At 38.9% G+C, this 17,148-nt stretch overlaps 1 protein-coding gene across 2 annotated transcripts in view; it reads right to left on the bottom strand.

The window, feature by feature from the left end:
* NTNG1 (netrin G1) overlaps positions 1-17,148 on the bottom strand; it is a 147,861-nt gene that overhangs the window by 60,373 nt on the left and 70,340 nt on the right. The gene's annotated exons all lie outside the window — the stretch shown is intronic.

Below are 17,148 nucleotides of genomic sequence, written 5' to 3'. Positions count from 1 at the left end.
CCTGAAACTAGGACACTTACAGAATGGGAAGCTAGTTTCATAAACAGTCAGATGTTTTCACCTCTTTCCATCCCTTCCCTATAGACGTCAAAACCAGCTAAAATCTGTTTGGGGCTGGAGAGAAAACTAGTGTTTAACGACCTTGTCTGTTTGTTTTCCTAATGATTGTACATCTAGTGATTTCAAGGGTTCTCATGTGGGCATTTGTCACCTGTTCCATACAGTGACCAATAATTAGAGCAAAACAACACATGGAATGGCCAAGTGCAAATTAACAGCTGTCAAGCTGACTTCCATTTGGAAGGAATATGACCTGAAGCCACTGGCCACATACATATATATCCCCAGGGTAAAACAAGCTTGCTGTTGTCATAAGAAAATCCACAAGAATCTGTAATGCAGAAGATAGTGAAGCATTCCCCTCAATGCTAGAAATGAGGCAGATGAAACTGCTGTTATTTGAGCAATGCTCATTCTAAAGAAAAACAGGTTCAGCATCTTTTAGATTGAAATTACCAAAATGTATTGAATATGCTAGACAAAAGAAAGTGATTCATTTTTGTATCATTTCCAAAATATTGATGCTTAAAGACTACATCAATTGTAAAGTAAATTTTCAATGACTAGATGCTGCAGAATGAAAGATGCCTCTCTGAGTGTCACTAAAGGAGACATGCCTATTCATGGGGAGACTGAAGATTTTGGTAAATGGTGCTGCTATTAAGAAAAGTGATGGGTGCTTTTAATGTCCCCAGGAATATGAAAATGGAAGACTCCCAAACACAATAATGACAAGACAAAAAATAGAAAGAGTCAGAGAAGAAAGAAGCAGAAGAGACTGTGGAGTCATTAGAATACATGAGAGAGGAACTGATCTGGTTTCTTTCAGGGGGAGATTTCTGTTTTATTGGAGGGACTCATCAGTGTCAGAGGCAGCAAAGTGATCTAGGCAGGAAGAAAAAGCCAGCTGATTCTGAGGAAAAGCTGTAGCTGCTGGGGCTCTGGAAGGGTGCTGTGGACTGGCAGGGGAACTGAGGCGGGGGAAAATAAATGTAGGTGCATCTGTTAATTGGTATAAATGTGCACAGCTCTTTTAATAAGCACCTGAAAGTAAAGAATGGTTGTGTCAGAAAACCTTGTACAAATTCTGTTTGCATTTCTTAGATGCTATACTTGTCATATATTTCTGAAGAGACAGACTGACCCTTCCTCAATTTTGATTTCATGGTTAAAAGTCTTGGGTGGACTCTGTCCTTCTCCATCTCCCTCTGCTTCTATCCAGTCCTGTCCCACACCTTTTCATATATGTACAAAATGTGCATATATTTATTTATATATATGCATACACAAACAATTCACATAAATTCTCATGCATATTGATTTCCTTTTATTTCCCACATTCCCTAACTCCACTGTGATCCACCTCTTCATAGGTTGCCTCCTCCTTTTCCTTATTTCCCAGGTGAGAGAGCATGGACAACACAGAATAGCTGTGCTGCCTGTTCTGGTGCCCAGTTTTTAAATTTCTTAGGGCAAGATTGCTGCAGAGGAAGTGCTTCTCAACCCAGAGTTGTGGCATCATGCCATGGTAGCTGTTCTGTGGTCCATGTAGCAGGGCCCGTGAAGTACAGCAATGGGCAGGGTTTCTGCAGAAGGCACCTTCTGGAATTTTAGCCACCAAGCTCCAACAGACAAAAGGAAAACCACAGATTTTGGAGGTCTGTGTTTGTACCAAATATGGGCAGGTTTTCACAAAAACAGCAAAATGCATTTTCTTGTGGACGTAGTTGTGGACCTTTTGTCAAATTTTAAAACCCTATTATCTGAGATTTAAAACAATCAGCCTGGCATTCATGCATTCATACGGGCATTCATAGCAACCACATGCAAAACAAACAATCTGGGGGCATCTTAGCCACTTAGCATCCTAAATGGAGGAACTGCTAAATGGCTCTTCCTGCCCTAAACTGGCAGAATAATCACAGATTCATTCAATCAATGCCTCTCTGCAAATTAACTTATTTGGATGTCTTATATGTAGTTCTGAAAGCCTTCCCAGCAGAATCGCCCAGAATGCTGCATCCTGCCTTAAAAAAATATTCGAAATAATACCACATTTTAAGAGAAAGGAGAGCAAGCTTTCTACTCCCCACAATTAAAAAAAAACAAAACCCCAAACCATCCCCCCACCAAAAAAACCCCAACAAAACCAACAAACCAAAACCAGCAATGGGGACAGAGGTGTAGCCTTATAAGAGTATGATTTAAAGTGAATGACAGAAAACAACAAATTTGATCACTGAAAAAAATAAAGAACCGATGTAAAACCTTTGTGAGCAGAGGACAGTCAAAACCTAACATTAACAACTGAGTAAAAAAAGAGCTGACAAGGCTGATTAATCCTAAAAACCCTCAGAATAATTAAAACTTAGCTGTGTACAATTTCCAAGAGAAGAAAGTAAGGAACAAACATGGTCACTGGTCTTCTACAAGACTAGCTGAAGATCAAGGTAAAAAAATACATTTGTATTAAAAATGTCAAATGTAGAGTTAAAGAGAGCTGATTAAAGTGGGCATAAAAAAAATGTTAAAAAAACCCCAAAACAAACCCAAACCATGAAAGGTCAGACAATGTGAGGCAAAAAAAACATTACCTTTGCCTTTTAATTGTATAGGCAACATAAAAGTTGGGTTTGGTTTATGATCATCAGTGTTATACAAGTATGAAAAAAACCTGTAGATTAATGAAATCTGAAGAGATGAAACAGATGTTCTTGTTGGTGTCAGTAACTACACATAGGGAGTAAAAGAGCGGAAGCATAAGCAGAAAAAAGACATTCAGAAGACTGAACCACAGACACTCTGATTCTCTTCTCACTTGAACCATTTTTTTTGCTGAGGTCACTTCACAGATCTCGGAGACATTAATCCTGATTTCCACAGCAAATCAAGGATGGAATAGTGAATGAGTGTAAAATGCAGACAGTGCTAAAACTGAAGGAGAACAAAAAGCATCTGTGGAAAACAAACTGAACATAAGTTGGAGGGTACCATGTCTGGGGAAAAACAAGCCAATACCAAACTCTGTACTGTGTATGGAGAGACATTTTTACTGAAACAGGGAAATATTTTGTATACTTTTGGTTTTTTAGGAAGGCTGCACTAGGAATTAGGCAATCTTTCCCAGGGACCTCATCAGAGTGTATGTGGGGACAATCTCAGAGACTTCTGCAAAGAAGAGAAATGCCTGCTGTGCTTGAGGGACAGACTTCTCTGGATGAATGAAAGAGGTAAATGTGTATAGCAGGGCTGAGAGATGACTAGAATGCAATAAAAAGCTACTTCTTTTTGCAGGATAAGCAGTAAGGAAAATTGACATATTTAAGGTTACAGAAAGAAGACTATTAGGTTAAAGTACCACCCAGACAGACCATGAGAGAATCACTCTTGCGATGAGATATATTGGACTGTGAGCAGTGTGAAAACAAAGCAGCAGAGCCGGGACCTTAGGCACTTCAGAGAATTGTGTATCAGCGGAGCACCACTGATCTGGTAGCTGACTTGGTCTCCTAGCAGATCGCTGTCAGGGTGTGGATGTCAGCTTCCTATGGAAGACTGCCCAAGTTCAGGGTCCTTCATCTGTCTCATCTCTGTTTTAAGGAAGATTACCTTTCTTCTTGCTCCAGAGGTAAGGAAATGTTTTGTTACCTTATGTGAATATCCACGATAATAATTTTTTACTGAAAATCTTAGGTACCATTTGTAATTTCTTTGAACACTTGCTTTGAAAGGCTGTTCCTGGCTGTTACTGTTTTAAATCTGAGATAGTAACAATAGGCTTAGCTAGACTAACATACAAAGCACACTGAACACAAAATTTTATATAGCCCTTGTTGATGCTTCCATTAGAAGAATGTAGTCGCTTTGGCTGCACGTACAAGAATGGAGAAATTCTGGAATCATAAAATACTGCTTCCACATCCTCTGTACTGAGTTCCAGATGACAATATTTCATGCCTATATAGTTTCTTGAAATTCAAAGAAAAAAGTTGAAGTGTGATACAAGGTATTACGTACACGTGCCCAGAAATGCAATTACTGGGAAGCAGTGGGTGGGTAGCAGCTGCTTGGCACGTCAAGTGGGTTTGCATGTGTACTGAGAAGGGATGATTGAGGGAGCTGTAGTAGGTAGAGTGGGTTTGAGAATACAGGTTAAGGTATGGCAAATGTAAGAGGGTGTATGCTGCAGCATTTGCACTGCACTGGCAAACAGCCTAAGGGCAAAATCCCATGTAAGGATAAAGCAAACATTAAGGGCAAAGTGCAGTTCTGAGATACAGTGTATGCTCACCATAAATGGCACTGCTGAGGTCTAATGCTTTGTACGTCTTTACAAAGAATGTCTGAAGTCCATGATTATAAATATCAACAGCTCCATGAGTAATTAGGTTACATATGGGGAGATGCAGGCCTTGAAACAGCTTTCTACCTGAAGGGAACAGTTGTCTGCCTTTTATATCTGGTGACAGTTTTTCCAGACTTTTTTTTTTGTTGTTGTTGTTGTTGATCATTGTGGGAGCAGCTCTGTCAGTGCTGAGCTTGTGAAAGCAAACACCACGTCCCCACAACAGTAGTCTGCATTTGGAAACCTCCATCCTGATGTTTCCGCAGCTCAGCTGATACTTATCTTTCCAATATAACCTGTGAGGATGTTTCCTGCTAAGCAGCCTGGTTACAGCACATGCAAGAACATATTTCCCTTCAACGTGCAAATTCAATTTTGAATCGCTGGAGATTGATATTGCTGTCCAATGCTATAAACTCTAATTGTGTAGGAGAACAAATTTGTTTTTCTGACCACTCATCTTTGACAGACTCATTATTTTGTCATAAAGCAACTGAAATGATATTTTTGGCAGTTACATAAGGCACAGGAAGCGCTCTGGCATGTTGAAGGAGCAGTGCTGTTGTAGTGGGAGCAGGAGCCCCGGGTGCGCTGCGTTCCTCACAGACTCTATTTACATACAGGCAACTGACATTAAAATGCTGTAAATATCACTAAGGTAATCGCTAATAGCGTGCTGATGCTCTTGCATGTGAGTGCCAACTGACAGACTGGGGGTCACATGAAGGGATCATTTATGTTGAAGAGATCATTCATGAGAAAGAAAGGTAGGAGAAGCTCTTTGATACATTTTTAACAACTAGCCATATGTTCCTCACTTAGATATATCTTCAGATCATTCTAGGTCATCACCAAAGTTTAGAAAACCAACTTAAAACCAGCTTGTAAGCCCTGTGCATGGGCTCTTCACTTCTACATGCCATGGGTCAGGTCTCTGCTCCCACGTAAGCAAAGCCTGAACTTGCATGGTAGTCTGCATGCTTGCTCTTCACATCACTGCCCACACAATGCAGTGCACACACAATGTAAAATACCATCCCACACAGTTTTAATTAGGCACTTTAAAACTCTGTTAGCAATGTTAGAAGCCTTAGCCAGCTCCTCAATGCTAGCAACTACTTCCAGCACCTTGTTGCAGTTGTCCTAAAGGACTTGGTTGTGTTTAGCATGACATCAAATGTGTTAAGGATGTCATCTACATGATGCCTCTCAAGCTTACTAATGACCCCAAGGCAGCTTCACCAGTGAGATTTAGTTTTCTATTATAATGTAGACAAAGATGAAAATTCCACATTGCAAATATATTTCAAGTGATACCTCAGACATGAAGGAGGAAGAGATATAGGTCAAGAAAGTGAAAGTTAAAAGATAAACATAAAATATACCATGAAATATTGGGGATATAACCAGATTTGCATCTGTATCATTAATATTTTTGAGATTTTACATCTATCTTTTTTTTTTTTTTTTTTTGACACTGTGAGACAAACTGATCATAATTTGAGAAACTGTACAGGTAAGTGACAAAATTCTTGTAGCACTGAGTGTACAAGGTAAACATCATGAAAATACTTAGATAAGTCTGTTTTTCCTCTAAACCTCACTAACAAGTGGAACATCTTTTCACAGAGGCTCAGAGTCTCAGAAACGTGACGTGTCTGCTGAAATAGTATTATTAATTATATCATAGCATTTTTCCATGTCATGTCAAAAAGCCAAAGTATGCTGGTCCTTATCCTAATTTCCAAAGCTTAATAGATGTCTACAGAGCTTTACTATTGAAGCAGATTTGGTGGGGATGAAAACAAGTATAAAAGACACCATTGTGAAGAAATAAAATGATTGCTGGCCAATTTATTTTTGCGAGAATGGAACAGACAGTGAGAACACACACATAAAAGAGGTAACAAGACAATTACTGCAATCTAGGGTAGCAGTGCTCACTGCAGGGACTACCCATCTGAAGAACTTCTGATCTAAAAAAAGTAAAAAAAAGCTAAGGTCAGTTGGCAATCAGAAAATGGCATGGGTTGCTGGCTGCAAGTAGGTCTGATGAACAAATGTTCCAGCTCACATGAAGCAGAAAAGTAAATTCTGGTTTTTATTCAGTATTTTTTGATCCATATGAGTATCTTGAGTCCACATTGCTGTACAGATTCAAGTCTAAAAAAGGTACTACAGTTTTTTCTGGAAGTTATGAATAAGACCCATGTGGTCTGCTGGTAAAATGTCGCCACTGTAGTGAGACTAATGAAATGTGAGTCCTTTCTTTCATTTGCTTATTTGGAAACGCATTTGGTCACCAGTCTTTTTCCTGTGCCTTTCCTGGAATTTATCTAATACATCATAATCTCCCACAAAAAAAAAAAAAAAAATCCTTTGTGGAATCAGGCTACATCAATAATAAAGGATAAAAAAATTCAATAATAACAAATATAACTTTGTATAGGTAGATATATTATTCTTTCATTTGCAAAGGAAGGACTAACGTTGGATCAGGTTTTTAAGCTTCTTAAATCTGTAAGTAGCTTTGTGGCTAGAAAAGAAGTTTAACCTGCTCTCAGTAATCCTGCTGCACCTTAGTACCTTAGAATCCAGAGATTTACAGAAGCCTCTTCAACTTTATTCTTTACTGTTTAGTTTTTGCTGCTAAATTTGGTCGGAAATTGAATTAGATTCCCACAGGCAGTATGGAAAATTGGGGAAAATAGCTTCTTATTCTCCCTCAGCTGAATATAATATATCTAGTGGGGAACAGCAAAACCCAGGCATGGAGAGCATGTTTGCTTTGCTTTCTCAGTGGCCTACTTCCAAGCAGTTTGGAGAGCTTGAAATTAAAAAAGAAAACAAAGTCCAAAAAGGCAGCATAATTCCCTTTCCCACAGGAGCGAAGACTTTCCAAGACTCACAGAAAACGTGCAGGACATGTTCGCACTAAGCCAACCCAACAATAAGAGTATATAAGTGCTAAATTTACATATTAACATGTTTATAATATTTATGGTGTCCACATGCTAGTAAACTTTTCTATATATTCTATTTCTATTTATAGAAATTTCTATATTTTATTTCTATATCCTATTATTTAAATAGGAACTACTGTCAAGTTAATATGAACAAACACAACAGGCTCACTACCGATCCATTTGTATCTCAATCTGGATCTGATTAGTATGTTGTCTGATAGATGCATACTGTCTTCCTTTTGAAGCCAAACGTTAGTGGGGCAGCTCCTTTTGGCTTTGCTGCTCCTTTCCTCCTGCCCCCTTCAGATAGAGGGCCACAAGCAACCTCACCTTGCCAAATAAACTGTAAATGTTTCTGAAATGCTGTAGTTTACTGGACGATATCCTTCCAAACAAACAGAGGCAACTGAAAATGTTTACAGGCTAGATCAGCAACTCTCAGAACTCAAACATAGAAAGGAGGAGGCAGTAACATATTAAACCTCTTAAAAACACCTCAGTATTTAAACATTTGAAACTGTTCTGATTTCTTGGTTAGATAAAAAATGTTACAGACCAACAGATCTGAAAATTTTCAAAGTTCCTTCAGTCTCTTAGGTCCAAAGTCTAAAAATAATCCAATGATGCTTATACCTAGTAGAACAGAAAAGCTAATTCTGAGTTATTTCACTTTACCACATTAAAAAACACCTATCCTTAATATTAAATACTTAGATACACCTAACTAACTGGAATGGCCAAATGCTTTTTCTAATTTTCATTTCACATTCTGTAAGTGTTAAAGCTGAAATAAATCTGTCTGAAAATATAGCTGCTGTTAGCTGCTGTAGAGAGCTAACTTCCATCCCCTTCCCAAATACTAATTTTTGCTTTTTCTTCAGAGATATTAGTTTTCATGGAAATGTGTCAATAAAGAAAGTGGCTATAAAATCTGATAGAGTTTGCCAGCAGCATGTTCTGCAAATAATTTCACTCGTGAACACAGTTTGACAGATTCTTAGCTGATGTAAATCCATCTGGCTCCACTAGAATCAATGAAATTATGTTAGTTCACACCGTCTGAAATGTGGCCTAATTTGTTTCCAGCTTTCATTCATATTACCCTAGGCTCGGTGGCTGTATTTTTAGATAATGGCAACTAATCTTTTTATAATTTTAAATGGCAGGCCCAAGATCTTGAACAAGCATGGGACAGAAACCGGGCGTCAGTGGAGGAGAAGGAGCCCAGGTGTGATATGCTTTCAGGGACATGACTTCTAAGAAGGTAGGATGCTGATATTTTACACTGTTCACATGCATCGGTTTTGCTCTAATCTTTAACCTCAGAAACAGGAAGCTTTTACTATCTGCCTGAAGAATGCCAAAACTGGGGACCATGGCAGCCATGTCCCTCCCAAAGAGGAAGCAAAATCTCTTGCTAAGGTGAAGATGAACAATGATGGTTACTTCCAATGCTATCAACTGATCATTTAACAGTTTGCCAGCCATCCATTGGGCAGTAAGTCATCAGCAAGTCAATGTGCACCAACAGATATCCTAGACACATCTTCTGTTTTAATCAGTATAATAACCACCATGCAGAATTTAACCACAATAGCACCGCAGCTTTTGAAGTTTGTACCACAACCTGCTAGATCATTAAGAACACTGACATTCAAACCTCAGATGAAAGGTGCAGCAATATATCACTGCAAAGTTTCACAGCTTATAAATTTAAAAATGAAAGTTAAAAGTCTTTAGGAGTCACTGTTTCTCCTCTTTCTTCTTGATAAAAATCTGAACATTAGATTTGAAATTCCTGGCATTGTATTAACATTTAAGTTTATTGAGAGACCAATTTTTCTGGGTTTAATTTAATTAATACCGGTCTTACATCTGCTCAGCAGCAAGCCCAAGAAAGCTGCTCTAAGATGCTAGTGATTACACTAAACTTCCTGTTTCTATTTGTAAGTAGTATTTCACAGTATCAGCTGCCAGCTGGTACCCTGAATTCTTTTTCCCAGCACAACACTGAAAAGGAACAATTTGTTGTGTGGGAGGTCTAGAATTGTGGTCATTAAATTATTGTCCAAGTGGACATGCTTACAATACCATTCAAAAATCTTATTTAACTCTCTGCAATGGGAAAGATTTTATTCTCCCATATGACAATAGCCCAAGTGAACTGTTACAAATTTGTATCCACAATTAATGTTGGACAGAACTGGCCAAAGAAATATCTTTACTTTAAGCTTAGAGAAAGACTCGGGATGTAGTACCTGTTGTGTGACAGTAGGAAAGAAAGTATTTTCATGAGCCATTGTCAGGGGAGCAACGTTTCTGCTACATCAGAAACAAGCAAGGTTAATTTCATACTGATTTCAATAACTTTTTGAGGACTATAATAGAGAAAAACAGCATAAAAATATCCATGGTGAGTGCTGAATTTGACACCAGGGAAACCAGTTCTGTGAAGCAGTACATCTGCTGCTCTTTTAAGAAGATTTTAAAAACGTTTCTGTTTAAGAAACCTCCTATGGACTCATTTAAAGGCTCGGATGTGCCCCTAGTAGTTCCTGCTGCAGGAACAGTATATACAGAAGAGCAGGGTATGTATGGCCTGTAATGGGTTGCTTCTGAGGGAGAGAAAATATGCCTTGTGCCACTCTGAGCAATACTGCTGGGCGGAGCAGCCGATGTAAGCCTTGACTCTGTGCAGGAGCACGCCACCGCCACTGTCCTTGCTGCGTGTCCCTTTGCACTCAGTGAGGACTGGTCCCCCATGCAGCTGCAGCAGCTGTCAGGGCAGGATCCCTGCACAAAGGCACAGGAGAGGTGGAGAACAGCCCACCCCACACGCACCTGCTCTTGGATACCACTTGGAAAAGTGAGACCTCTCTGATAGCTTTAATGCAATGAATAGCTCAGTCCTGTTCCTGCTGCAGTCCGTGACAGGAAAGGTCTTTCTGTGGATTCTGGCATCAGGATTTAGTGAGGAGCCTTCTCCCCTGCTCATTCTCTGATGGGTATCTGCTGTGACCAGCTCTGCTTTCAAGCCTTCTTGTTAAGTTGGTCTGTAGGTGAGAGGATTTTACACACCAAACAAAGTCGGAGGAGACTTCCACCTCCTTTCCAAACAAAAAGAGCCCAGGGAAAGATTTGTTTCAAATTTAAAAAATGAGTTATAATTCAGAGAAAAGGCAACACAAAGCAGAATTGCTTACAGAGGCTGTCTAACCCTGTCAGAGTAGCTGGTTCAACCCAACTCATGGTGGCTCCTACGAAAGAGCCATCTGGGCAGGCTCCTGCAGTGGCTGGAGCCCTGTGGACGTACCAGGAAAGCAGAGTTGGAGCAAGGGGTAGGAGACAGCAGGAAAGTTTCGGGGAGTTGATCAGGAAAAAACTCTCTTTGAAAACTGCCAGAAAGAAGTCAGACTTTTCTTCAAGGAGAAAAGGAATATTGAACATATCCTTGGGGTTTTTTTGCTACATATTTTGACCACCTTTTGCTCCAGGTGTACCACCAATGTGCACAACCAGCAATAAAACACGTTAAAAAAAAAAAAAAAAGGCTGAGTTCTTGTTCCAGTTAAGTTCTGTTAATATATAAAGTTATCCACAACCTCACAGTCACTGAAAAGCCCAGGAAGGACTTAAGCCCATTAAAAAGTCATATACTTCAAAATCAGATTTCCTTTATTTTATCTGTCTTGTTTTATAGGAGATGTGTGGGGAAACGTAAAGAACTGTTGATAAAAGCACACTTAAATTTTCATTATCACCATGCGCTGTTTACGGACTGTCAGGAATTTAGGAAAACCACCAGGATAATCGAGGACGTAGCAGAAATGTAATTCAGGTTGTTCGCTTTGAGAATCCTGAAAATCCACACATAAAACCCTTTGATTTATGATTTAGTGGCCTGTTCTCTTGGTAGATATTTTTAAATTATAAAAATGTAAAATATTCTTGAATTGTGAATACACAGCCTAGCCTTAAACTAACACTTGATTCTGAGAACTAGCTTAATATTCCTCTTTTCAGGCTTATACCTTGCTCCTCATCTGCACAGAAGCCACTGCCCAAGAATCATTGCTGCAACCCTCTGAAGGGCACCTCTTTATACACGTAAACTGTGTCCGGCTGTTCCCCGCTGTGTTTTGCTGTTCTGCTGGTTATTGCTGATACTACTTCTAGGTGTTAAAGACTTTGAATCATCTCTCTCCCTTTGCAGCGCTGCCATCCTTACCAGCAAGAGAAGCACTGGGCAGGCTGCTGCAAGCGCCGGCGTCCCAGACATTGTTCTCTGTCGGCTCCTGACGGTGCCTTCGTTTGATGCTTCTCATAAAGGCTGAGGAGAAGAATGCACTTACTACGAGGGCAGGTTAACCAATCTCTTTTTGAAAAATCGTGTTGCTGAACTTGAACTTTAAGGGTAATTATAAGGCATGAGGCACCTATATTCTTGTCTGGAATGTGTTCTGGGGTATTAATGATTAAACTATTAAAGTCAAGGGTGCATACCGAACTGTTCAGAGCAAATGAAGCTGACTAAATATTTCAAAAGTGGTTTTGTTCTGGTGTTTTCTTGTGTTTCATTAGGGTTGATTTTCCAAATGCTTAGGTCTCACGGCTCCATCTAAAATAATTGGGAATTGGTGGCTTCTTATTACCAAAGCAGACACTCCAAATCCACCTTATAATATAAAGGTTTTCTTTTGTATCTCTTTTTTCCTTTTTCTCTTTTAGTTTTTCATCTTCCCACAAGATCATAATTTGAAAGAGAAAACTGAGAAAACCAAACAGAACATTTCTCATTGTTTATCATGCTAGCCTTAATTTTTTTAACTTTTAAATTCCATACAATATAAGCTCCTTGTCATAGAATAATTCCCTCTGGAGTTATTATGATAAGAATTATTTGCTAGTAGAGCCGTGCGAATAATTGATTTTTCAGTTCGCTGACTGAACTGAAAAAAACTGGGAAGAAAAAATACTTTGTGTCAAATTAAATGTGTAGTTTTATTTTCAGGTTTTAAATTCCTTTTTAAAAATTATTTTTTGTCAATTTTTTGAACAAAAATATTTCCAAAGGAAAAATTGTGCCCTGAGTTTTTTAAAAAATTAGTCAAAAGAATTTATTAATGTGGGTTGAATTCTGAAGATACTTTTAGCCACCCCTGACAGAATTTTCTTCTGTGAATAATTTATACTTCAAAAATACTAATCCTTTCGCCTGCTGAAGAAAACTAGATGAAAAGTGAGCACTTTGTGTCTGTGTGTAGTATTTGAAATATGCCAAAAGCAACTTAGCATCCTATAGCTAACTAAAGATACTGAAAAAGAGCTATTCAAGGTCATCTTCTCTCTAGCCCTGTTGGTATAACAACACAGCATGATGAAATTATTTGCTGGGACTAACCATAAACGGTTCAGGAAATAAAGTTCTAACTGCATCTTTTCTTTTTAATTTGGGAAAACAATTCTTATTTTACCTACTGTATTTCAGTTGCTGACTTCGTGTAGAGAAAGCTTTTCTTTTTCAAAAATACCACAATTACTGTTTAATTTTAGACAGTACTTACTGTTATCTTGGAGCCATTAAACTGTCTAGATTCTGCAAACACTTTATTATGTTTTATTAAAGTCAGTGGAATTATACAAAGATGGGAGCATTACAAATGATCTTTAGTATTAGAAAGCTTGAGATAGATGATATCATGGGTCAAATTTACTGGCTTTTTACCCAAGAAAAATCTGAATGAAGTAAATGAATAGAAGGTCTGTGAGTATGACTCCTAATGGATGACCTGGTCTTCTCAGAGGTGGGTGGCCAGAGCTAAACAGTCCTATTCACTTACTGACTGCAGCTGGAAAGGAGCTCCCAGACCTGATGGGGAAAGCGAGAGGAGACCTGGCTTCTGGCACGGGCCTTGGAGCAGTGAGCAGGAGACATGCATGGACATGCACATACACCTGCCTGTCGCAGCACCACTGATGCTGACTGGATTTCCCCCAGTGCCAAAACAGGTCAGGCACAGGGTTTAACGCTTGCCCTAGCCCCAAACTCACGTGACATGGGACAAGAGACTTCGTGTACACCTCTCTCTGTGAAATGGGGTTGATGATACTGCTTTGATATTATTCTGTAAGTTTAAGTGACAAAGGACCAGTATTTTCAAAGTGAAGTCTTAAGATTCTGATCTACTGTCAGACTAGAATAAAACAGTGATTGTTTTTGTCCTTCAAGTGCACTGAAACATTTATTATTCATGTTAATTTTTAACAAATACTGGGTAAATCAAAGAGTGTTCAGACAGAGGCTAGAGCTGAGCTGCACTGTCCACTGAGGTGCTGGGAACATGTTTTTGTTGTCTATGAAAAACAGACATGCTGGGAGGTTGAATTTGATCCAGTGACTATAATATTCCATGTACCAGAAGAACTAAACAACTTCATTTATATTTCAAATGTTTCAAATCAATACTTCCCTTCATATTCTGCGACCCCCACCAGGAAAGTCTTATAACTGAAAATTTAAGGAATAGCTTGCAAGTTATAAATAATGTATGACTGTCATAGGGGAAAGCAAATTGTGAAATACTGCTGACAAAAACAATCCGTATACGTTTATACTGAAGAACAAACCTTTGCAATTCCATCTTGCATAACACAGCTTCTAAAATCCTATATAAACTTTTCAGTTTTCCTTGAAATGTCAAGCAGGCTTCCTCAGCCTCAAACTCCAATGGAAAATGTACAGCCTGTTTCTGTTCTCAAAGACTGTTTGAGCTAATCTGGAAGTAAAATGTATGCACACACATATATATATATAAATAGATATGATACATAGCTCTACGAACAATACTAGAGAACTAATAGTTGCAGGTGAAGAAAGAACCTAGATTTGGAAAAAAAAAAAAGTAGTCTTTAATACAGGGACATCTATCAGTATCTATTTCTCAAGCAGCAGCTTATTACAAGGAATGGATCTAGGAAAGTTGGATGGCATCCTCTTTGGGGCATAGACAGTCAGATGGTGAACAACACCACTTCCTTGCATTAAAGCATTCCTCAGGGTATGGACTTCAGGAGACCACTGTTCAAAATGAATTGTTTTTTGTCTGCACACTGACAGAGAGCTGCCATCCATTGAAAACAAGACAAGGGATTTGTCCTGAAGACCTGACGAGTAGGAAGAGACAAGGTGCCCTGAGAGGATCCTATCAAGAACTCTTGCATGACACAGAGCTTTATTCTTAATGAACTTGGGCCTAATTATCAGAAACCTCCTAAATTATGCAAATAAAAAAAAGAAGAAAAGGATAATGGAATGGCCACTTTGCTAGGAAGTATTTTCATAGTTAATACTTTTGGGGATGAAGGAGTTAGTGTTTGTGTCCAATATGTTTTATTGCTGTGTTCTCTCTCTCAGACACTGGGATAGTTCCAGATGAGAAGGAAGGAGACAGGTACACTGGGATTTGGGATGGTGCCCACAGCAGTGATGACATCCTGTCCCCACCACTACTGCTCATCATCTTTCCTCAACTATTTCTCATGCCTACTCAGCATCTCCTCCTGTTGACCTGCACAAGCCAGGAAGGGAGCATTACACAGAACTCAGAAGTGCCCCCAGATATTGTTAAAGCTGTTCTCTGCTTTCATGTTGGGCAGAAAACCTCAGGAGAGGAAAAGGGCAGAACTTTGTGGATTTTCTGCTATATACAGATTTATCATGATATACAGGCAATTGACTGAACCAAATGACTTAGTGGCCATATAATCATATCACAAAGGGAACAAGCTTCTGGCAACTGTCCAAGCTTCTTGTAACAGAAGTTGAACGTAGCTTTCAGAATACATTTTTATTCCTTTTTTTCTATGCAAATCACTCCTGTGTTTTGTCTCAGTTTTACCCCTTCATGTTAATCTCTGGGTTTTCAGATGCCGACCTACCTCTGAAGATAAAGAACTTATAAGGAAAAAATGTCTTGGTCTGTAACATGCTTCTCTTGAGATGTATGCACTGCAGACTGCAAACTCCGATAACAGCTGCCCCCTCTCAGTGTTATTGGCACCCGCTCCTGCAGCTGCGAGGCACGACAAGTGCCCTGGGCTGCTGCCTACAAGTCTCTTAGGATGAAGTCTCCTCTACACCTCACGGCGATTCTTTCCCTTTCCTGTTTGCCTAATGTAGTTAGAGCAGCTGAATTTTCAAACCTGGTTTCTTTTAAAATGTGCTAAGCTTATGAGGATATAAAAAAGTAAACATTTTATGTGTTAGGAATTAGGGGGAAGGCTCTACAGAGCATTGATACTGGACTTTATGTTCTATTAATTGTGTTTCCATTGCAGCAATATTTGCAGAACACTCCAAAAGGCTTCTCCCCTGTTACAGCATACACGCAGCGCATTTTAAATTGCAGAACCTTTTCTCTGGAAGTAAGACCTTTTTTTTTGGTGGTCCTAGTATGTGCAAAAGATTTATCAAATTCCTGGTATAATAAAACACGTTCAAAATTTACAAAATCTCCTATTTTTTACAAGAGTTGGCACTAAACCACCTTAAAGTGGTTTCATTTTAAATGCCAAATGCCTCTCAAAATCTAATGCGCTGCTCTTTGTATGAAGCCTTTAGAGCATATGCATCTCCTCTCCACAATTCACAGGCAGGCTGAATGTCAGCCACACACTAATTGTGCATTTGTTAGTCAAAACCCGAGTATGACTGTACAGTGAGGAAACCAATGAACTCTGTTAAAAGTATATACCTCACATGCTTTCGGAATCAAGACACATAACTCTTTTGTCATTCTGGTGGTATCACTCTCCTGCATCTCTCCTATTTTAATCATGTATATTTTATGAAGCATTAACAGACAAACAAACAAATGTACAGACCACAAAATCCAAAGTCTGCATTAGTCTCCAAAAGTAGCCACTGGAATTAAAAGAGATTTCAGAATCTGATCTCTCAATATAATAGTGACTCTGCATCTGTAAGAAACAAAAGTCCAGATATGTATTTTAAGACATCAAGTCTAAAACACAACATATTTGTACATGTCAGAACTGAGGCCGTTGCTACCATCCACCTGAAAGGACAAATCTTGTAAAGACTCACCACATTTAGGGTTACTTCTGAAGTGACTAACTGATCTACCTGATGAGAAGCTAAAATGATGCAAACTGGTTTGGATGTGTAAGGATTCTACACTGTTGAAACTTTCTTTTGAGATTTGTACAGTAGAGGAGAAATTAAATGTTATTTTACTTTTCCCTCTTAATTTAATCCAAATGTTTGTCCACTCCCCATTCATTGTTCAGGAAAAAAACAAATGGAAAAGGGGAATTAAACCCTTCTGCCCGCCCTCCACCTACCCCCCCCAAAAAAAAAAAAATCTAGCATGTGGATTGGGTTAAGCATTTTCAGTAGCAGAATATTAGCAGTTAATGATACTCAGATTGTTTGATCTTTAGCTTATTAATAACGGTAACACACCATTCTAGACCACAGCTTCCCATCTTTTAATTCTTCTCCTGTGTTGCAGAGGGGAAGGAGCTGCCCTTGCTGGCAGACTGCAACTCCTATGGGATGCAAGTGATTAAAAATGTAACTGGCTTCTTGCTGTTTTGCTGTCCTACTGGAAAAATTATTTCAGGGGCATTCAAAGGAAGGGAGGCATGGTTCCATAAGCACAGTATCTTTAATGAAGCTTGTTAAATGATAAGCAATTTTCTGCATTGGCAAAGTATAATAGGTTTACTTTTTCATTGTAAATTGAGATGTTCCTG

Source organism: Antrostomus carolinensis, unplaced genomic scaffold (genome assembly GCF_000700745.2).
Source record: "Antrostomus carolinensis isolate BGI_N321 unplaced genomic scaffold, ASM70074v2 scaffold5093, whole genome shotgun sequence".
Lineage (NCBI taxonomy): Eukaryota > Metazoa > Chordata > Aves > Caprimulgiformes > Caprimulgidae > Antrostomus > Antrostomus carolinensis.
The sequence above is the reverse complement of the archived record's forward strand: the minus strand, read 5'-3'. Positions and strand labels throughout refer to the sequence as shown.